Source organism: Ambystoma mexicanum, chromosome 6q (assembly GCF_040938575.1).
Source record: "Ambystoma mexicanum isolate Mex_15411 chromosome 6q, UKY_AmexF1_1, whole genome shotgun sequence".
NCBI lineage: Eukaryota > Metazoa > Chordata > Amphibia > Caudata > Ambystomatidae > Ambystoma > Ambystoma mexicanum.
Window position 1 is genome coordinate 341015629 of NC_090937.1, and position 23348 is coordinate 341038976.

Below are 23348 nucleotides of genomic sequence, written 5' to 3' on the forward strand. Positions count from 1 at the left end.
GCCAAGGGGATGTGATATTTTCACTTTTTGCAGGCCGCTGAAAATCAGACATTAAAAATCAGTCTTTTCGGTAGGCGACCAAAACAAAGCAGAAATATCACGTAGAACTGAAAATTGTGCATTAAAAAAAATGACTGTGTAAAACCAGACCTCTGTTTAAATTGCACTTCCAGTAGGGAGGGAACCGCAGTGTGCAATAGTTTACTTTGAACACTGAGATCGGATGTGAGCAGCATTAACTAATGCTTACGACACATTTCCTATGCACACCTGAACTTCCATGGGGCAAAACAACCCCCTCAACAGTGCCATCAAATTGTCCTTTGAATTGTTTGCATGAGACATTTATATATATCTTTCAAGGAAGGTACTGGTTTTGATTACAAAGTTAGCTTTAAGTACATTGAGAGCCCACTCAAAGGATGAGCTGACACCAGGATCATTGCCCTCCACCATCATGGTATCTACATGATCTGATAAGCTCCTAAACATGCCAAGCCACATTTGCTTTTGTATACCATAGAAGGCCAGTCCTTAGCCTCCTTCCACATATGCTAAGATGTTAGAACTACTAGAATACAATCTTATTTTATTTGTATGTGTATTTAGTTGAAGAACCAGGATGTCAATTTAAATCAGAAATGACATACAAGAATACATTTAAAAATCACAGAAGCATTCCCTGGAAAGGTGCCTGTACAATAGCACAAAGATGAGAATAAGTGGTCAGCAAGTTTATGGGAGTGAGAACAAAGCAGACCATAGGCCCGGGACAGTACAATACATCAAAAGAAGCTGGTGACGTACAAAGATAACATTAAACTAGGAGGGCAGGTAGTTCAAACTAAAGATGAGCACAAATGTACAAAATTACATTATTACACAGCACTGGAGGGAGTGGTGGGGTCAGGGAGGGAGGATGAGGGACTGTGTGGGTGGAGCTCTGACTTTGGCAAGTAGGTGAAGATTAAGCCAAGCTTTGAAAAGATCCAGTCAGGCTGGCTTTAATTGTGATGGGCAGTGTGTTCCAACGGAGCAGGGCGAGTAGCAAGAAAAAGCCAAACTGAGAAGAAGCACGTGGGGCATGGGAGAGTGAGGATGAGCAGAGAAAAGAGCAAACAGCATATTACAGTCAGCCAGGTGCTAAAGTGCAAGACCATTGATAGCTTTGTAGACTAGGAGAAGGAACTTGAATAATTATGCATGGTGAGTCAACCAGACCGGTGTCGGTAGGTAGGAAGTCGGGGAGGGGACCTTGGTAGGTTGTAGAGAGTGTAAGTAGGGAAGTTAAGGACTTAGTCTAGAGGGACACAGCAGTAGAGAAGAAGGCCAAGGAGTAGGCAGTAGTGGAATTTGCTGATCAAGAGAGTGGGGACTTCCGTTTTCATAGAGTGAGGAGCTAGAAATTGATTAATTTCCCAAATGCTGAGACGATTAATACAAGCAGCAGAGGTGGTGCTAGTGATGAATTGTTGCAGTAGGAGGTCTCTATGAAAGAGGACCCCAAGTTTGCAAAGCGTGAGCAAGGGAGCAAGAAGTTCAGGTGGAATGGACATAGGCGAGAAGAGGGTAGAGATGGCATTGGAAGATGGGAGATGATGATATTTGTAAAGAGTTCTGCATGAGGCAGCAGAGATTCTTCCACTGATGGATTGCAGTGAGAAAGTTGTAAATCCATTCCAAAATGGCTGGGCCGAAGGAAGTAAAAGGAGATAAAGAGGAGTGTGGTCAACAAAAAGATAATGAGAGGCAAAGGACAAGATAAGTCTTCCTAAGGAAGAGGTGTAGCGGGTGAAGAGCAGAGGTCCAGTGACTGATCCTTGAGGGATGCCAAAAGGGAAAGGGGTGGGGTCAGACATTTGCGAGTTCCAAGGAGATTTTAAAGGAGAGAACTTCCAGGTAGGCAGCAATTCAAGGTAGACCATATTTGCAAAACTCAAGGTCCTTGAGCGTGAAGAAGAGTGAGTAGTGGTCACAGTGTCGAAAGCAGAAGAGAGGTCAAAAAGGATGACTACAGAAGGTAGTTCGTAATGGTGAAGACAGTTGGAGGCATGCCTGAGTGCAGCCTTGGTGGAGTGTTCACTGTGGAAGCCAGTAGCCACTGACATTATCCTTAAGATACTTGCGGTGAAGGTCCCACCCACTCAAGGACCAGTGATTAGTGAGATAGGAGGAAAGTTCACCCATTCTTTCTTCAAAAGGGGAAGGAAATTTGTAGATTTGAAGGAGGCAGGGACAAGTCCAGCAGGGTTCGGGGGGGAGAGAGGTTAAAGAGCACAGCGGGACAAGGACAGGTGATTAGGACAAATTCTCTGACTGATTGAAGAGCAAACAGTTCGACAAGAGTCCAAAATGGGTTTGGCGAGTAGAAGTGTTAAAGGAGAGAGGTTGTGTAAAGAAAGTGGGTCCAGGAGGTAGAGCGGGAGGGCTATCAGTGTTGTGAATTTAGAATTTGAGATTTTAGAAGAAAAGTGGTAAGTAATCATTAGCAGAGAGGGAGGAGACAGTAGATATTGCCTTGAGAGGTTGAGCAAAGGTTAGAGGGTAGATGATAGTTTAGGGGATTGCAAAGGGAGGCAATTAGGTTTGACAAGTAGGAGGTTTTGGCAGGGTTTGCTGCACAGGAGGTGGTAGCAACATCATTTCTGTAGGCTACGCATAGGGTGGAGTTCCTGGGATTGCACCAGCAGAGCAGTTCATGGCGCATGTTTGTTTTGAAGGGTTTTTGTCTGCCTGATGGTTGTAATGTGCTTATTCGGTGAGAGTTTTGACGTTCTACTTGCAAAAAAAGGAATCAAAACAAGTGAGATTTTAAAGACAGCATTAGCAGTCCATGATGAGGGTATTTTTGTTCTAACATAGGTATAGGACACATTTTAACAATAGCGGGAGGTATGGAGAATGCATGTGGGCTGTAGTATGTGTGCAGCTCACATATCTGTAGTTGTATGAAAAGGGTAAACATTCCCCTGCATTATAAAAGATTAGCAGCCTCACATAATGTACAAGTACTCAATCTTGGATAGAGCGGGCAGATTGGAGGGAAGAAAGGCACACATTGCATAGCTAGTGCATACAGATAAAAAGGAACCCAAAAGGTGCAAGTATCGATTGAGATTGTAAGAGGGCCATGGTTTTCAAGTTGTTGCCTGTAGTGATTAAAGAAACAATGTTGTGGTGTGCAGTATATCCATGGTCACAACTATCAGGTATCAAGGCATACTATCTTCAGTTAAAACAAAAGTGAGCCTTTTGTTGATGAGAGTACAACGAGAACTAGATCACTCTTAGGGTCTGACCATTTTTGAAATATATAGGGACTCATAATTTTGGCAGGTTTGGCATCAGGGGATTAAATGGGTTGCGCAGGATCGCACACTTTGATTAAGAGGTAAAGCTGGGATTTCAACTCAGTTCACAATTTCTGCACGTGACAACATTGTTTCCCTGTTCTTGTGCTACAGCAAGGCACAATTGTCAGTGGATGTTTGACTTTCAGGAGCTAAATAATACCCTATTTTGTAGTCCGAACTTGGAAAATATACTCAAATTCTATAATCACCCAACATGACAAGATTATACAAATATCTTTACAGAAACATGTCATGCAAAAGGAGAATAATTGTAGCTTGTTCTCCATCATCAGGGCTTAGTATACAGCCCCAGAATACCAATTGATGTGAGCCTAAAATAAATCCCATCTGGGTTTTAATACTATATTTCAAAGCTTTAAATACACCCAACATAGTTGCAGATTGTTACTCATGATGTGCAAAAAAACAATTTGAAATTGAGAAATAAATACAAACGTGTGTGGGAAATAAACAGGCCTGAATGCAGGATATCCAGCAGCCTGGTACGTTTGGTCCGCTCTCTTTCTATCTACAACCCCTTCTACTCAAGCAGCCTACATGAAAATAACAAGCAGGCAATGTGAAAATGAAATGACACCAAACTGATTAGAGAAACATTTTCACACTCGATGGGACAGTGAGATAAGACTATTTGTCAAGGATCTCTGTATCGTCCAGTGTCTAAGCCGGAATATGAGTCGAATATCTTTAGTTCCTTAGTCTTGAATTTAGCAACCTAATTGTCTCTACTGACTAACCCTTTATGCTCTTCTTTCAGTATGGCTGCTAGTTCTTACAATCCTCGTTTGGAAGTAACATCTAGACTTTTGCCATACTGATGCTATGCTTGGTTTTATAACTAGTGCTGCTTGGTGCAGGTCTGTTTTGTGGCACAGTCGTTACTATTATGAAAGTACATATCCACCCTCAGGAGACTGGGGCTCCAGAGGGGCTGCGCCCGGGCTACACATGCCTGACTTTGGAGTGTCACACTGTTGGTAATCCCCCCGCACCCCACAGCCGCCCCTCCCCACTGAGGGCTGATATTGAAAATTATGTAGAGTTGGATCCTGGCTGGTTCTACACTACAGATACCAGAATTCCCTGCTGCTAAAACCGGGTAGTTAATGGAGGGATTCATCTTGTCCTCACTATCCTTCTCTCTCTTCTCTCTTCCTCTACCTCTCTCTGGCCCTCCTTAGCTGCCCCCTCCTCTCCTTCTTTCCTCCCTCTCTCTTGTAACACCTGATGATGTTCTAGACAAGTCTGGTCTATGAAAGTCTCATCCAAAAAGGTGATCCCCTGATCTCCCAGAACCATTAAGAACAACATTGGTTCTCTCACTCCAGCCTTGGCTGATTTCTGTAATGACTCCTTCGCCACTGTATATGTCCCCTCTCTTCTCAAGCACTCTCTTGTGCACCCCCTACTAAAAAAGCCTTCTGATGACCCCTCCATTCCGGCATACTATCGCCTGATCTCTATCACTCCTTTCCTGGGCAAACTCCTGGAGAAGTTGGCTATCTTCCAGCCAATCCACCACTCTGGATTTGTTGGTTGTGTCCATGACCATCAGTCTGGCTTTAGATCAGCCAGAGGTACGGAAACTGCACTTCTGAACACTGTGAAGATATGCACTCTAATGTTGACTCTCGCTCTCCCTGTGTCCTCATTCTCCTCAACCTTTCCTCTGCATTTCACACAGTCAACCACAACATCCTGATTACTCATCTCCGCGAGACCCTTGACATCATTGATCAGGCTCTGGCGTGGCTGGACCTCTTTCCTGCAGGACCGACCTTCCCAGGTTCAGCTTAGGTCCTTTCTCTCCATCACCTCTCTCTTCACATGTGGTGTTCCCCAGGGCTCTATCCTCTCCTCTGGCTCTTCAATGTCTATCTGGCCCATTTGGCCCTCCTGATCTCTACCTTTTCCTCTAACTTTCAGTGTTATGCGGATGACATGCAACTCTCTTTCATGCTGCCCTCGGCCTCCTCCTCGCTCATTCCAGACTGCCTATCTGCTATCCAGGAATGGTGGGCCTCAAATTATCTCTGCCTTAATGCCAGTAAGACTGAGATCCTTCTCATTGGGACCACGCTCCAGCTTTTCCTCTCTCACACTGGCTACTCTTCTTAAGCCCTCTGCCCTCACCCTCTTGTGAGGGAAAAAACCTTGGTGTCATCTTCGACTCCACTCTCTCCTTTTCCCCTCACATCACGGACCTTGCCAAGAAGGCCCATTTCCAGCTGCACCTCATCAGAGGTATTTTGCCTTTTCACACCTTGCCCCAGAAGCCCTGTCTCCAGAGCTCTGGTTCTCTATAGGCTGGGCTACTGCAACAGCCTCTTTCTCAACCTGCCAAACTCTACTCTTCGCCCTCTCCAACTCATTCATAAGAGGACCGCAAGATTGGCCTCAAGCCCAGGGACAGCGTCTCTCCGGCCCTGAAATCCATCCACCGGTGGCTACAAGGATCAAGCTTAAGACCCTCTGCATCGTCCACAAGGCTTTCTGGGGCCGTGGCCCTAACTTCCTTCAACTCTCTCTTCATAAGTACCTTCCTCCTAGAACCCTCCGCTTGTCTATTCTAATTTTCTGGGGTTGAGTCGCTTCTTCAAGCAGAGAATGGGGGGGTAGTAGCTCTCTCTCCTCTGCAGGTGCCGCCCCATGGAATGGCCTCTCTCCCGCCTGAGCCGGATCTCCTTACATTCCAGAAGCTTCTCAAGACCTTCCTCTTCTCCTCTTCCTTCTCCCTTGCTAAACTACCCTTGCCCCTGCTCTGTCTGCTGAATGGCTGCTCTGTGTCCTCTGAGTCTTACAGGACACCTGGCCCACCTCTAACAAGTCCCCCTGCACATGCCACCTGGCCCAACTTGCACTGCCACTTGGTTTACCTTGCACTACTGGGCCAGCCTTCCTTGCACTTAACCCAGGGCCCTGCTGCTCTGGGTGCACTTCTCCACCCCCCTCCCCTGCACTTACTGTTGCGCATTTGCATGATCTAAATGACACTATTCCTAGTGAGATGGTTTGTCGTGTCTTCCCTTTGTTCCCCTCCCTTGCCTGGTTGCGTCTTGAAACACTTGTGTATAGGCGCAATATAAAACACCACATCAATTAATCCCTGTACACCCGAATCCAATCAACCATCCTGATTGCTGACGCATAAAGGCACTCAAGGAGGAGAAGATCTTTGGACTGTTGAGCAGATTGCAGCTGGAACCCAGAGTTGCACCCCTGCAACCCCTTTTTTTGCTAGCACATCCAACCTCAAGTTATTTAATTCTTAGAGAGAAAAGAAAGGCTGCACTGGGACTGGGCATATGAACTCAGATATCTGCAATGAGTGCTTAACACACTGAGCCATTTTCCGAAGCATAGTGGCACACAAGAATCTTAATATACATTTGAACTTTGGGTATTGCCCATGATTAATATACTCCTCACAGAAAGGTCTAAACCCTGCAGGACGTGCGCCATAGTGAACGCTTAAACTGTATATACTACTGTGAACACAGAACGCATTACAAGATTAATTAATCAAATCCGAACCTATTTGACAACAACAGCCAGGCAGCAGACTCAGACCATCAGCAGTACACATCGTGAAATGTGTTATTTAGGTTTCTAAAAAAGCAAAGAAAAATCGCCAGGCAGCCCTTTGGAGGCCACTCCCAAGGTGGGGGTCCAGCCCCGTTTGCCCTCGCATAAAGATATGAGAGTTACCCCATAATCTTGAGAACGTTAGAAAACACTTCAACAGGTGGAACTGATGACAAGACCATTCCGTCACATAATGTTTGAGTTTGATCCCAATGAGTTCTTTCAGTTACATTAAACCCATAATGCCCACGATTGTGTATGGATCCTTCGCACGCCGCACTCCGATATATTGGCAGGGCCATGCACAAAATCTTTTTTTCACGAATTAATCATCATGCAGCGTTGCCCGCCCCCCTAAACAAGACATACTTTGGTGTAAACATTTGCTTCTACATCAACATAAAAATCTTTCTTTTCCTTTGCTTGTAAAACATCTCAAAGCCACTTGACAAAGTCACTGCATTTATGTTTTAGAAAGCTCATGTCCAAGCCATTTTGTTTGTTCAGGTTTAGACCGCAGCGATCCATTGCCATGAAACTCGTGGCTTTGCCCGTCTCCCGAGGCAGACCAAATGGTCGGTGTCAGCAGTTTAAGCTCACATGCGCAGTGTGGGTTGTAACAACCAACAATGCCTGGTGCCAGTAGGGGTGGGCGATGCCCTATCAAATGTCCCCTGAGATTTAAAGAAAAACAACACACACTAGGGCTATCGAGTGGTTATCTTGATGAGGTGAGGCAGCAAAATTTGTTTTTCTGATTAAATATAGGGGATCACTCCGAGTCCTGCCCGCCTAATTTTATTATGTTCCCGACCCCACCGTCAGCCTATTATTTATTTATTAGTTTTCAACTTACAACTTTGAAGATAAATGTGTTGCACACAAAAAACGTGGAAAGTACAGTGCATAACCAGATAAGGGGTGGGACGAAAATTGAACCCCAGTCATAATCAGGACCCAAATTGCCCCACGTAGACGTCACAATAATTCCCCTCAGCTCTAATACATATCAGCTTTAAAGATTGAAATGCTCACTATAAATAAAATTTAGTACCTTGAGGGAGGGAAATGAGTTAACAATTTGCCAACAAAGCCCAGAAAACAACCAACATTTGGGATTACAATTATTTATTTAATAGTTGTTTTATAACACATCTAATACCGTACCTGGGTTTGGTTTCTAAGGCAGATCTGGGATTCGAACCTCTGTTGCTCTGCATGGTCTTGCTATCCTCCGTAGACTCGTAGTACCAGAACCATTACAATCCTAAAAAATAGATACAGTATTAACTACAACTATTGTATTGTACTGTAGTCGTCATTTATATTGGTACACCTGTGTGTGTGCCTTAAATGTACAACCAGGAAATATTCCGTATCCATGTATATAATAGGACGGAGAAGCAGACATTTTAGGAATTTGTTCCTAATCCCCCCCCCTCCCCCCTTGCATTTCTCCTGCAGTGCATTGAGCGATTGGAGGACCAGGTCTGACGACCGCTCCATACCCTCGTATGATTCAAGCCACACATAGGGTGAGTAAAAAGCAATAAGCAATTATGGAGTTCGAAAGGTGTGTCCTGCAACTGTGGGGAATTAGTTAATTTCTGATGTAGGCACAGTGTCACACATGAGTGATTGGCGGTTTTTGTTTTTTCTCAAGTGGATTTGATACTGGAGACCACGTGTGAGTGGACCGAAATAACCTATTGTAAGCATGTGAACCTATTGAACCATAGAGGCATGTGATCCATAGGCCATGAGGAGTAAAGGACTAATGTAAGTCATGTATATATTCTGGGACACACGATACTCAATAGGTCTCAGTAATTACATACAGAGACCTGGTTATGGATACTTTAAGATCCTTTATTTTATGAATATTGACTTTCAGGTGCCTGTTATTAATGGCAGTTACCTGGTGGATACATTTTCCGGCATCGACACTACCCCTGGCACGGTCTTGGTTAGAGGTGAGTGTGGATGAGTACCATCAAATAGATGGATACACACAAGTTAGCTGTGTCGTGAAATAGTGAACAGGTTAGAGATTAATAGATGTGCTTTGTTATTTTGATTTTATAGATATATCCCAGAAGGCATCACTCATTCTGTTATAGTGGGAACCCAGAGCTGTGGCTCCCAGATCCTGAGGAAGGTTGGAGAAACAATGGACCTAGTTGAGTCCTAGCACGACCGAAACATACGTAGATCTGATAGAAAGCAACTGTAGCTATTCTGTGAACACCAGATGTACATTTATATACAGAAGAACAATACTGGAAATTGATGGGATTGTTTATGTTCATGTGTGATCATTCATGTTGCACATTTTGTTGAAATAGATGAGATATTTGTGGTATGTGTGAAAGTATGTGAGAGTAGAGATTGATGTTAAGAAATGTATGATGTATAAGTATGTTTTGAAAAAACAACGTTGAAACTGTTTTTCAATATAAAATAATTTTTTTATATGAATTTATAAAAACTGTAATTTTGAAAGTATTTTCTCTAGCCTCATGTGTGCCTAGGTCCATTGTTTTCTTCTCTATGTCATTTATATAGCGCACTTTACCCATTTGTATGGCCTCAATGCACTTTGTGGTTGGAATGCCCACGGGAACCGAATTCCAGGTATGGGAAAACATTCTAAGAGTGGACTTTAAAATGAGTGTTTGCATTCTGCCGGAATTAGGATTTAGGAGGGCTGGCTAGGCTCCAGTAAGCAACCCAAGAAGTCAGGTATATGGGTGGGTGTTGTCAGTGGTCCTGAACAGAATGCTAGGGCAGGGGACTCGATGTGTGCCCAGCTAGACCAAATTTGTAGTAGGTTGTCGCTGTGTACTAATGGCAGAGGTGTTAAGACACGTTCAGAGTTTCAGCGCGGTAGGCTAGGAGAACAGCTAGACCGAATTTGACATAGCTATAGCTGCATTCTAGAGTGCATGGATGGAGAACCGTACCTGTGGCTTTAATGCACTAGACCTAGCAAGATAGTTTGTCATGTCCTCCCTTTGACTCCCCTCCCTAGCCTGGTTGCGCCTGAAACACTTGTGCATAGCTGCATTATTGATGATGACCTATCATCAATCAATCTGAATGTCGCCAAGCCTAGCACGTCAGTTTATTGTTCTGTATGTCCTTTTCTCCCCTCCCCCACCTCTTCTCTCAACACTCCTTGTCTTACACTTGTACTTTCTGGCAAGTCGTTCGGACTAATACGGCAGCTTGTTGATTGTATGCTCTTTCCTTCTCTCTCCTTCCCTCCCGTCTTGCCTTGCATGGGTAGAAATGCCTCAGGCCTAGTATGCTAGTTAATTTTGTTAGATCATTCAGAGACTTCAAGGCCTGAGAATGAATACTGTATTCCCTTGTTCCCGTCCCGCTTTGAAGCACTTCACTTGTGTATAAACGCTTTAGAAATAAACAATCACAATGTGTCCACAGATGTGGTGCATTTATACATACTCGGACTGAGTTTATCTTCCATGTCGCTTTGTCAGGATAGCCTGCCCTTCCAGTGCATCTTCTGTTGGGTTAGCATACTACCATGGGAAGGACCTGGCTAGTGGCATTCTTTGAGTGCAAAAAGCAAATAAATAAAAAAGACATTGCCACCTATGGCCTAAGAGCAATGGTATAATTTCCCGTCCCCAAAAGAAACAACCATATAAGTGTGTTGTATTTTGTGGGCCCCAAGAGCATCTTAGTGCATCACCATTCCTCCCCCCAAGAGCCATCTAAGTGCGTACCGTGTCCTATACCCAAAGTTAAACTGGCGCACTTCCCCTCTACCTCCAGTGAAAACCTATGAACTGAGCGTTCTGAGTGCTTGGGTAAGCCCCTTGATAATTAGGTAGGACGGGCCAACTGAGTGCGTAACATGTCCTGTCCCCAAAACAAGCTAGGCGTGGTACAGTTGCTACCTCTAATGGTCTGTCTAATCGAAATTCTTTCCAGACACTTTTCAGGGATCTATGTGATTACTCGCCCAGTTTACTGCGCCGGGGCGAAAATGCTGACTTTTTTTTTCAGCCCCCCTTTTCACTGCATATATGTGTGTGGGAGACCTAGCACAACCCTCATACTCGCCCTCAACATTAATTATTTACTGTACCCCATCCCCCACATAAAGATGCTGAGAAATGGGGGTAAAAAAGACTGCATTTTCGGCCGACGCAGTAAACGCTTGGTGCAGTAATTTTAGGATCCCTTTTCAGTGGCAACATTCAGGTGTTGTTCGGTGACCAGAGTGCACCAGGTAGAGAGTTGGAGGTCCGGGGGGGGCACGGGAGGTGGGGGATTGGTGTATGATCCTCTATGGGAGTGTAAAGGGACACGTTTATCACAGTGTGCCCCTAATAACGCTGCCAGCATCCGCAGTAGTGTGAAATAGTTGGTGTTTTGTTGGGTCTGGACCAGCACTTGTGTGCGAGGAGCAATCAAAGGATAGCGTGGAAGGGGGATTCAGGAAGAGGAAGGAAAAAGCCAGGTTTTGAAGGCCTTTCGGAATGCAAGGTGGTTGTCAATGTGGCGGAGCTTGGACGGAGAAGGAGGAACCTCCCAGGCTGGTGTAGTTATATTGGAGGATAACTAGGAGAAGGGCTGCGCCAAATCTGAGGGTCCTGGAGGGTCAGTAGTGTTTGAGTTTATCTTGCAGGGATTGGGGACTGGTGTTGTGGATGGCACAGTGATTAATGCCCATGGCTTTAAAGGTAGTCCGTCGACCAATTGGGAGCCAGTGTAGGACTCTCAGTGCAGGGCTGATGTATTCTCTAGGTGGGATGCCAATGAGCAGGCGGGTCACAGCGTTTTGAATTCTTTGGAGTTTCCTACGTTGGATTGCTGGTGTGCCTAGATAAAGTACATATATCGCCCACAAAGGGTAGCAATAACAGCCCTGGAAAAAAACAATAGGCTTCATTTAACAACAATGAGCATTAAGTCCAGAGTAACTGCAACCCCCTGGGGAGGAGTGTTAGAAGACATCATTGATGAAGTAACGAGGTGTACACAAAGTGTGTCCAAAACACTCTGTCGTGATGGTTAGAGCAGAAATAAAAAGCTACTCACATTAATGACTGAGGCACTCCTAGTTCACTGTCTAGTGAGTATCACAGAGCATTTTCCTGAGCAGTAGTTAATACAGAGATTTACAAATACATTTCAAAAGCAAGGGTACCAGGTGAAAAACCAGTTCTTTGGCCTAAATCTCCAGGGACCCAATAGCGACCCATGAGAAATGTCCATGTACAAGTGAGTATGTTCCAAAGTCTCTTTTTAGGAGTTTGAAGACTTGGAAATGTTTACGATAGGAATAAGCGGGACACTGTCTTAAGACAAAGCAGCAGTTATGGAGAAAATCCAGGTAAGTCTGAGTTCTACATCACAGGTGCAGAGAAGACCTAAGAACACTAGCAAACCCACTTACAAAGAGTTCCACTTCCAGAAGCCCCATGAAGTACCTGAATGTGGGCCAATGCGTACCAATGGCGAACCGTGGTAGAAGGTAACCTGCAGAAATCCACGACCCATGGGACCGCTGAGGGTAAGTTTGAAGAACAAATGACAGGCTGAGGGCTCAAAAGTAAACACTTACAGGACCACTTTCAAACAACATAGCGCCAGAATGACGAAATACCCCAGTGAGGAAAATATTGTGTTACAGGTCGAGTACAATGAGGGATTTGAACCCTAGATCAATAACGTCTGCATAAGAAGAAGAATTAGCTATCCCAGGAGCATTGCCACTCAAAGCATTTTCATGGTGCATGTGCCCACCATATATGCCAGCATTGTGCTACTGTATGGAGACATTTTCTTTCTGGCATGCCAAAATATACCAGTATTATCACTGTGAAAACATTTATGTTGCCTCTGCCCAGGAATGCCAGTATTGACACTGTAGGAAGACATGTCCATTCTGGCTGTGCCAATATATGCCAGCATTGCCCTTAAACACAATGTTTGGCAGACAATGGCAAACATGCGCTATCATTGCACTGTGGCAATACAATACAATACAGGGTGAAAAAAACAACATTCAACCATACTAGGGCAAGCCTATCTCTACTGTCTGGGGTATACAGAATTTATATAAGCAAAAAAAAGGGGTAGGGATTAACAGTTTTGCAAAAAACCTTAGGTGACTAACTCTTTTTCCATACTACTGATAAGTGTTATGGTCATGAAGTCAGGGGCACAGGCATGCAGGGGTCGCATGCACAGGAGACCTGGGTGGACACTGTCCTGGCGCCTTTGGCGCCAGGCTCATGAACAAAAGTAAACAAGAACATCCATTTAACAGAAAAAAGCTTTTATTATGGACATAGCCCTTCAGAAACATTAACCTTGAACATTCCATCCATTAAGCAGGATGCATTAACCTTGAACATTCCATCCATTAAGCAGCCCCAAGTGTATTCTTGGGTGTGACTGCTAATGGATTGCCTTTGCACGTGCTCACTCTTTAGGAGTGGCAGGGTGTGGCTGGTAAGCCGGCCCTAATGGGCGTGCCCACGATCTCAGCTACATAAGCTGCCCCGATCCTAAAGACAGACACTTCGCGTTATTCTGCACTTGCAAGCAGCGTAACGCTGACTGTCGCCTGAGGTCAGACTTACCTTTGAAGATCCTGCTTCCTGCCAGCATACTTACCAACTGGGGGAAGCTGTTCTTACCTGTTCTTACCTGTACATCTCTTCGGAGAACCTAGTATTCATCTTTACACTTTCCGGAACGCCGATATCTTCATCTTAGCACTGCAGCACGACACGCTCCATCGTCAACAGCAGCGCCTGCAAGGAAAAACAGAAGACAAGGTTAGACATCGAAAAAACAGTCAGTTTAAGGTTGCGCTTCGCCATAGTTCGCGCTTTCCTTAAACCATCACTTACCTGCTGTCGAACATTGCGGTAACATCCATCTTCCATCCGGCCCGTCTCGCGTTTCACAGGTAAATTGAGGCCGCATTTCCATCTAAGGGAAGAAAACAGAAGAAAGACATTATTGCGGGCATAAATAGGAGCAACATATAAAGACATTAAACAGAACGAACAGCATCACAAGAGCTCAAGAAAGACTTACCAATCATAAGGAGAAGCATAGTTGCAGCTGGACTGGACTAATCCTTATCAGGGATCAGTGAAGGAACTAGATCCCATTCGACGCGCCCCTGCCAGAAGTAGCAGGATGGAGAGCTTATCTTCCATAATCCATAGGTGAGCTTTATGGGCAGGCATGTGCTCACAGAAACCGTACTTTGGGGTGAAGGGTTCAAGAGGTACAACACAGATTGGTGCACTCACACACTCGTATCTCCACGCAGGAGCAGTATCACCACGTACCACCGCTCACAGCTTTTCTACTGTGGGCCTGAAGAGGGTGATTCAAGTTCAGGGAGGGCTGCAACGTGCCCCAACGCCTCCGCAGAGACCAGGTGAGCGTAACAATAAGTCCTGAAACAATTGACAAAGTAGACACAAACTAAAAACTCATTCAGTTTTATTTCATTAATTACCCTAATTAAACTTAGTATATATCTAAAATGCTCATTAATATTACCCACAGAATGATTTTCAAATGCAAAAAACAGAAAACAAAATGCATCTACACTTCACTTATAATACACAATTGAAACATAGTACAAAGACACAATAGGACAAACAATTGCATATTGATCCAAATCATGTGTCTGTATTTCAATAACAAACGTATACAATGATGAAACAAATGGTTTTGATTGTTGTTTATATATGATTTGATATCATTAATGAATTGACTGGTGACATTTGTTTATATTTTTTTCTCTCTTCCCATTTTACCTCCTTGGAGTGGTTGTATGTGAACTTCACAAGTTTAGAAAGTACTTTTATGTAAACCTCACCGAAGATACAAGAATCAGAAATTAACTAAGGATATACAGAGGATAGCCCCTGATGTTTACGATTACCTGGCCTCTGCGGGAGCGTATGGACCCTCTGATTGACGGAAGTTGCTGTGAGTTGGAGCTGTCTGCTGGGACCTCATCTAAAACGAGAGAGTAGATGTTACCTGGTGAAGTCCTGGCCCCCTCCACCTCCCTCTCCACCCCTTAGTTTTCCTGGTGTTTCCAATGGGCGTTCAGCTCACCCGAGTGTTCATAATAGTGGACTCTCCCTCCTGCTCTCTCTCGCAGGGGCGCTTTGCTTCTGTATAGCTGTGAGATGCAGCACCAGTTACTTCACTGGTGCTCAAACCCAGTCCATCTGTGGCTTGAGGGTGCACCTTGTGGCTTTACAATGAGGAAAGTCTTGTGTAGGCGGACTTGCACTGGCCTAGTTGAGCAGTCTCTGCCGTTTGATGCTGTCCTCAAGAGGATTTGGGTGTGGTGCCTTTAGGGGGTGGCTGCTGGCGATATTGGGCATGAAAGAACTGCATGCTCTGCTTGCCGTATACGAACCGCCTGTGGAAGGGTCAGCGGGTGTGTTTAGTTGCAGGCGCTGCTTGCGGGGTGCTCCTGTTCACCAAGTACTGCTGTGAACCACAATGATCAGCTGTTCGTTCATCCGCTGCTAGTGGTATGCAAGATCTGCTGTAGCAATGGTGCGAGCGCGTTGACTGTGCGCTTGTATTGCCTATTGACTTGTCGTTTAATATGTCTCTTTTCTCCTTGCAGATGGGCTTTCAGGAGCGGCGCAGGTATGCGGGCTGGGACGGCGAAGTTGCTGGCGCTCCGGTGGCTGAGAAGTGAAAAGACACAAGGAGCCGGATGAGGGATGAAGTGCTGAACACCTGGTGTTCCTGAAGTACGCCACCGGAGTGAAGAATGAGCCGCACGACGTTAATGGTAAGGTCTGACTGGAATGTCTGTATTCCTTGCTGGATGCAGCCTTCCTAACATTGTTCTCTTTGCTTTTCAGGTCCGAGGTGCTCCGGTAAGCGTCAAGCTGCAAGTTGCAGAATAACGCGAAGCACGGGAGATAACATGGGTGTGGCTTATATAGCCAGCCACTCCCAGCAACTGGTAACAAGCTTCACAATGGGCCTTCTGAACAGCCATTTTAGAGGAAACCAGGAGGTCCCTCTACCTACCATGCCGCAATGAGGTCTGTGGCTGTGACAAGTGGCAGGTGCACCAAGAGTTAGTCCAGCTGGGCCTTGTACATGTTCCCTTGGACAAAAAGGTGCCAGAGTACACCTAGATAGTGGGAAGGTGTGTGCCTGCAGGGTTACCCGGTTAGTGGTCATGACATGATGAATGTTCAACCGATTTGGTGCTAGTAATTGTAAGTGATGTGTAGATGTATTTTGTTTTCTGTTTTTTATATTTGAAAATCATTCTGTGGGTGATATTAATGAGTGTTTTAGATGTATGCTATGTTTATTTAGGGTAATTGATGAAATAAAACTGAATATGAGTTTTTAGTTTGTGTCTACTGGATACATTTTTCCAGGACTTATCAGTAGTATGGAAGAAGAGTGAGTCACCTAAAAAAAGTTTGCAAAACTGTTAATCGCTATCATTGCACTGTAACACATTTTGCAGGTAGCCAATGCATAATATGCCAAGCATTGGTAGACTGCTGCACCGACTAGACATTTCTCTTGTAAAAAACCTAATGGAAAGCACAGCTGTTTCTTGGCACAGGCAAAGCAGGTGGCTGCCTGGAACGCATGTGCTTAAATGGTGCATGGCCAGCTGTTCCAAGCCAGTGCTTGCACATGAACTTCCAACCACAAGATGGAACATCTCTTAAGGCAATAGTGGTAGATAGTTAAAGAGACAGCAAAAATGGGTAATTTGGAATTACTATTGTTAATGGGTTATTCCCTTAAGAACAGCAGATGTTTGGTATGTAGAAATGGGAGGGATGCATAACAAGCTCAATGGTGTGTTATACAATGACTATAAGCAGGTGACCTGATCATATATTTTCCAAAGATTCTGATTGGATAATCTGTCTTTCCCGGGTGCAAATGTCCTTTCTTTTTGTTGCTTTTTTCTCTTTCTTGCTTTTAATGCTGCTTTTATTTCGCCTTTGCTCAATTTTATCCAATTCGATTTCAGTCACATTCTCTGCCGTGGCATCCTTTTCAACCTCTGGCCATCCTACCACAAGATCACCTCGATCCCTAGCAGGGTCATTTGAGCAACTTACTATCAGGTCCTCTGTTTCATTCACAGTCTCTCTTTTCTGCGTAGCTCATAAAATGGCTCTCAAAAAATGTCTGCAATCCCACATTTCTATAGGGAAAACCATTTTTCTGATATTTTGGGTTTCTTCTGAGCTCTGTTTGCGAATGTATTATTTTTCCTTCTGTGGTTTTCTTTAGCCAGCTGGAGTTCTACTAGATCCAGTGAGACCATCTTTACGTTCAAAGCAATTTTATCCTTCCGCTGTTCTCCACCATAGGCGGCATACTAATCTGATTTTGAACGCTTTCCGGCTTAAGTCTCATAATAGACGACTTGATATCATATAGCATTGTTGTGTGTGACTTCACCTCCAAATTAACGTAGTCATACAGACCAACGCTTCTAACAACAAGTGGAGATCTGAAATTGCACTACCTGCCGGCAATGACAGTTCATCAAAGAAAGACACCTTTCCCTCTATGAGGGTTGTCCAATGCCCGATAGCGACTCCCCTACCTTTCCATTCAACAACTTCCGACTACCTCTCTGCATTGATGGTTGAGAATGAGCAAATCGATTCGGCGAGGCACTTCGATTCGAAGGAGGGATGTCCAATTCTGATATCCCATCCTCCAAACTTAAACCGGCCTGTAGGAGAGAGCTGCTAGAAATATCCTGAATAATTTGTGCATGGGGCTGCGGACCGTTACTCCTCTCCCCAGCCCCCTCAGCGACCATTCCTTGCACCTCACTCCCAGGCCTTATCACTTTCTCCTCCCGACCTATTTCAGGCGACTTTTCCTGCTGAGTCATAGGTAGCTTTACCGTCTGAACCACCTGACTCAATGTTTTTGCATTTGTACGCGGGAAGAACGCTGTTATTTTATCCCTGGCTCCTGGGGATGTGCTCTGCAAAGCTTAATGTAGAGTTTGTAGACACCTCTTTGTCAAGGGGCATCAAGTCTTTGCTCCTTAGATTATACTGTTTATTTCTCCCTTTCATCGTTGCACACTCCGTCTGGCAGCTGTAAAAGGTCCCCTCCTCGTCTGAATAATGTTCTGGGGTAACAATTCCTTGTTCCAAACTGTATGAAGTGGCGTTTAGAATTCTGTTGCCTAGTTATTTCGCATGGGTTATAATAGGCAGGAGCGTGTGTGACCACACTAGTTCCAAATAGCAGCTGCGAGCTCCCACAACAATGTAAAAGTAGGCCTACTTCCAGTTCTTAGCATCAAACCTTCTTGGTTACTCACTAAGCAAAGCAAGTCGCTTTCCAGGGAAACCATACAGCAATGGGGTTCGTCCTGATTTCAACTGCACTTTACACCTCCACTCCGCGCCACCAGACAAATTTATTGGGCAGCTCCTCCTATTCTGCTTTTTTTGTGTAGGGTTCGATACTCCCAGCAGGCAACACGTACCACACAGCAGTGTCACTGCACTTTATGCCGTCACTTCACATCAATAATAATGTAATTTTGTACATTTATACAGTACCTCTTTAGATCACCACACTTGCCCAACTATGTTAATGTAACGTTTGTAAGTCACCTGGTTTTTTTTTCTCCTGTTCTATGTCCCACTTTCTTCACACCCTTCTGGGGAATGCCCCTTCCATCTGTAAATGTGTTATTGGAAGTCATTTCTGATGGAAATTGACATACCTGTTCTTCAAATAAATACAAATGTGGTAAAGGTTACTGGTTCTTCCTTATCAAACAACCAATCAACCCCATCCCTCATATTAGTTAGACCAGGCCATTCAAGTTTTTTTCCATGATTAGATCCATACTTCCACCAAGAGCTTGATTAAAAGAAGTCTCCTTCACCCACTGTGCCTGTTGGATGCGAATGACACAATGTGTAATCCGGCAAAATAAAAATCACACACATAGTACACATCAGCATCTTTCCTATAGTTCACCTCTATAGGAGATTATAAAACCCATCTGAGTTCTGGGGAACAGTACAGTTATAAGTATGTTGGATCTGGACAGAGCCATCCCCTAGTAAAGTCAAATATTGGCCATAATCCTCTGAATGTATTTGGGCTTTCACTTCTTTTGTATTTGCTTTCTCTAGAACAGTATGGTGTTTGGGGTTCAGGGGTGTTATTTAGTGGATGAGATCAATCCATCCCCCAACTCAGTGAACGTGGACTAGTTCAATTTAATGTGTTATATATTTTCACTGCTATCGTTAGTTACTGAGTTCTGACTGCAAATCAGGTTGTTTCGGCTTCACTTGTGCTGTATTTGTTAGGGAGAATTTTCAGTTTCTGTGCTAATTCCCTTTAACCTCAGAGACCCACAGCTCTTTTGCTGGAATCTAGAATCTTTTAACCTCCCAAGTGAGTGGTACCGTTTGCTACTCACTCATGTGTTTTTCTCTGACTAGGATTTTTAAATGTTTAATGGAGTCTGGCAAACTCCATAGGCATCTGCCTTTTGTATAGTGACACACAGCGCCCTCTGTGCAGCACCACTGAGAAGTCCCTTGGACTTCTCTTAATGTTTAAATAGATTTTCTTGGGTGAACTACGGTTCCCAAGAACAGTGAGATAGCTTGTATCTTACTTACATTCCTTTTGTGGGTCCCCTATGTGGAGTGCTGGGGGTTACATAGTAACCCTTTGTCCCACTTCCCAAGATTGTTTATTTATTATGCGTGCCAGACCCAAGAGTATCAGGGCACAGGAGATACAAGAAGACTTTCGGCTTAGGTTACACAATCAAATACAGTGATACAGGTACATATATACAGGTGAAGGAAATACAGATAAAGGGGGATAGGTATTTACAAGAAGTATGGTACATGCGTCAAGTACTAAGCAACATGAACATAATTTAAGATAATCTGGAAGCTACATACAGTACAGGTATCGATATACCAGAGATAGTAAGGGAAGCTGTCCCTAAATTCCTACAGCTATGGCATATACCTTAGAAAACAATTCGACATATATCAAGAACAATTCCAACCAGCTGTTGAAAGGACTGCAGAACTGTAGATTAGATTCTACAATAACAGCTAAAAATTGGTGATGGTAGCGACCTGTCACCAAGCTGGCTAATTTGATTCGAAACAGAATATTGTGTTTAATTGTGCTCTTGGGTGTTGGAGTCAATGAACGCAGTTGGAATGTTCACTAAATGAAACCAATTAAAAAGAAGGCTCATTTAACGTGAGCATGTAAAAGGCTCACTCCATCTGTGTGGTATAAAATCTAACTAATCCATCTAATATCTCTCAATTCTTGTGGGAGATATCAACAAGGTCATGAGGTCCCGCATGACCCGAAAGGTCAACCAGTTTCGATGGCAGTAAAAGGATAAGCCATCTTCATCAGGACCAACATTTTTTAGAGAAATACATTTACTTATCCAGCGTGTCTGTACTGGACATGCCAAAGGCAGGTACATGCATCCCCTGTAGTGAGACAAAAAGAGAGAGAGAAACAGGGGGGCTTAAACAGAACCCAAGCCTGAGCCACCCTAGCATGTTGCCAGCTAAGCATGTGACATCCTTACACAAATAAAACACATGGTGTGATTCCTGACTAATTGCAGGCTACTGTAGTGCCTAACCACTTGTGTAGGTGGAATGTGTGTCCCATAGTCTCGTGGGGGGGGGAGAGGGTGGTTCCCTAACAAAAGCTCACTGTTGAGGGCTCTGCAGAGAAAGTACAATGTCTGTTTGCCATTTGATTGGATTCATGTGCATGTATATCCAGGAAGGACCCCACAAGTGGTGGATTGTGCTCATGCAAGTTAGCAGACTGGCTTGAAAGAGGGATGTGGGAGTGGACCAGCAAATACTAATATACTGCTAGACACCTCTTGCAAGCAAAAAACTGTGGCTCACTTTTGCTCACCTCCTGCAGCAGTCCAGGGGTGCAGACAGGTGGACTGACTCAAGCCACTCAGGACGCTTGTAGTGCCATGTAACACGTGCTGTAAAAAACATCAATTGATGCGTTGTAAGTGGAGGATATGCTGAGGAGGTCCTGAGTGTGCCCAAATGTTCAAGGGACCTAATCTGCAAAGCGTACCTCAAGCGCGAAGACGCTGCGTACCGAGGTGCCGGCCGTCGCTGATCAAGGAAAACAAGCTTGATCGCCCATAAAAAATAATCTCTAAACGCGGCCGGAGTTCCGGCTACGTCATGCCTCGTGTTGTTATGGAGGCGGTGCTGCCACAGGGGGGAGGAAAACGGGGAGGGAAAAAGGGGGCAGCCGCAAAGTGATGGCTGCAGGGGCTGATCCTTACTGGCTACATGGAAGTGCGAATGGAAACGCACGGTAGCCTTTCTGCTTAGTCATCCTGCTGAACAATGTCTGCGTAGACTGACAGAGTGTGTGTATGAAAAAGCAAGATGCAGAAAAATGGGATCACTGCCAGAATAATGCAAATGATACCTCAAAGTTGCATCCATAACGCATTGTAGACATTATGTTTATACTGTGTATCATCGGAGTACAGAAAGACATTAGGTGTATCTGATGTTCCAGGTAAACTGGATCTTTGGTGCATACATGGCTCAAAGAAACAGGGAGGCCATGGGCTGATCCATGAGAGCAAGATGGAAGAGCGAATGGAAACGCACGACAACCTGTCTGCATTACCATTCAGCAGAGAGGTATGAATGGACCACAAACAGGTGTAAGTCAGCTGATAAAGTGTAAATGCACCAACCAAGCTGTAGTGCAGTCGTTCAGTACAAACATTGTGCAAATTATGCATCACGTCTGAATTCGTAACATAATGCAAACACTATGCTTGTACTAAATGACACCAAAGCACATGATATCACTCGCTGTCTCTGATGGTGAGAGAGAACTAGATTTTAAGTACATGCATGGCTAAGACCGGACAGCCAAGGAGTGTCTCATGAGGGCAAAGCCAGGTGATGCAGGAAGATCATGGCATGGAGGCAGATAAATATTACTGTGTCATAACAGCTAGCTCCTGCCACTGAATGTTATCGTTCAATCCCTGATGGCATGTCTTTAGTCTATAGATCCACATCTGTTCATGCCTGAACAGGATGTTGTGAAAATTACCACCTCGCTTTGGCGGTGTGACCTTTTCAATGATAGTCCACTTAAATTGATCAGCAGTGTGGCCTTCAGCCACAAAGTGCGGGACTAAGGGAGCAACCAATTTGCCTGTTCTTATACATGATCTATGTTCTATCATGCGTTTAAAAACTAGTCTCACTGTCATGCCTATGTATTTTAGATTACATGGGCATGTAATCATATAGATAACACCCCTAGTATTACAGTTTGTAAAGGTGTTTTGCCTCCAAGGGGTATGCCAGCCTATGTCTATTTCCATAGTGCGTGAGGTTTATGTGCACATAGAGCAGTTGCCACACGGAGCATGGCCTCTCACAGGAGAGGTGTTCCATAAGGTGCGTTGGCTGGAATCACACCTAGATGTAGTGTCTGCTATTGTTTTCACTAGCTTGTCTCTAATGTTGGGTCATCTTTTTAGCGCAAAGCGCGGAATAGGTAAAGTGTTTTTGCCAGTGTTCAAAATAGGCCAAAGCCTCTTAACCTCTCTTTTGATTTGATTCAAGAGCGGTGAGTAACTAAAAAAAGCAGTGAATCCGGCTGAGTCCTCACGTTTGGCATGTTGCTGTAAGGTGACTGATCGTGGAATATTCCTTGCTATTTTGGATGTCTCTTTGACAATCCTTTTTGGATAACCTCTCTCAGCCAGTTGATTTTTAAGTTGTTTGGCGTGTGGGTACACAAACTTCGATACCGCAAAAACTGCCCAAAGGCAGGTTATCTTTTAGAGCTTTCGGAAGATAGCTAGAGTAACACAGGAGTGAGTTCCTCTCAGTAGTATTTTTGTATGAACTTGATGAGTCCTGCATTGTCAGCTGAAATGGCAAGGTCTAAGAAGTGTGTATTTTGTTTAACTAATGTACAGTTCTGCCGTCCTTTCAACAGCTGGTTGGAATTGTTCTTGATATAAGTCAATTTGTTTTGTAAGGTGTATGCCATAGCTGTAGGAATTTAGGGACAGCTTCCCTTACTATCTCTGTTAGATTGGCGTTGCACCACACGCCACCTAGGGCAAGGCACCCCCGGTAGGGATAGGGTGTTCTTCCCCAGGGTCCGCTTAGAGCAGGGTTGTCTCCTTTTTAGACTGTGTTAATGTATGATTAATAAGCGCACTGTAGTTTTGAATGACTTCTCTCCTTAAGAACCATTGTTTTGTGATAACATATTGTCTTCAGTTAACGGTTAAGGAACGCA

General features: G+C 44.4%; 1 long non-coding RNA gene across 3 annotated transcripts in view; it reads right to left on the reverse strand.

Annotated features, from left to right (window-relative positions):
• Positions 1–21187, reverse strand: part of LOC138516016 (uncharacterized) — an 82313-nt gene extending 61126 nt beyond the window's left edge. For all 3 annotated transcript variants that reach the window (XR_011282203.1, XR_011282205.1, XR_011282204.1), the window contains exons 1-3: positions 21129–21187; positions 20952–21030; positions 8127–8226 (exon numbers count right to left, since the gene is read on the reverse strand). This is a non-coding gene — a long non-coding RNA (uncharacterized lncRNA). The remainder of the gene's footprint in view (positions 1–8126; positions 8227–20951; positions 21031–21128) is intronic.
• Positions 21188–23348: the final 2161 nt, after the last annotated feature.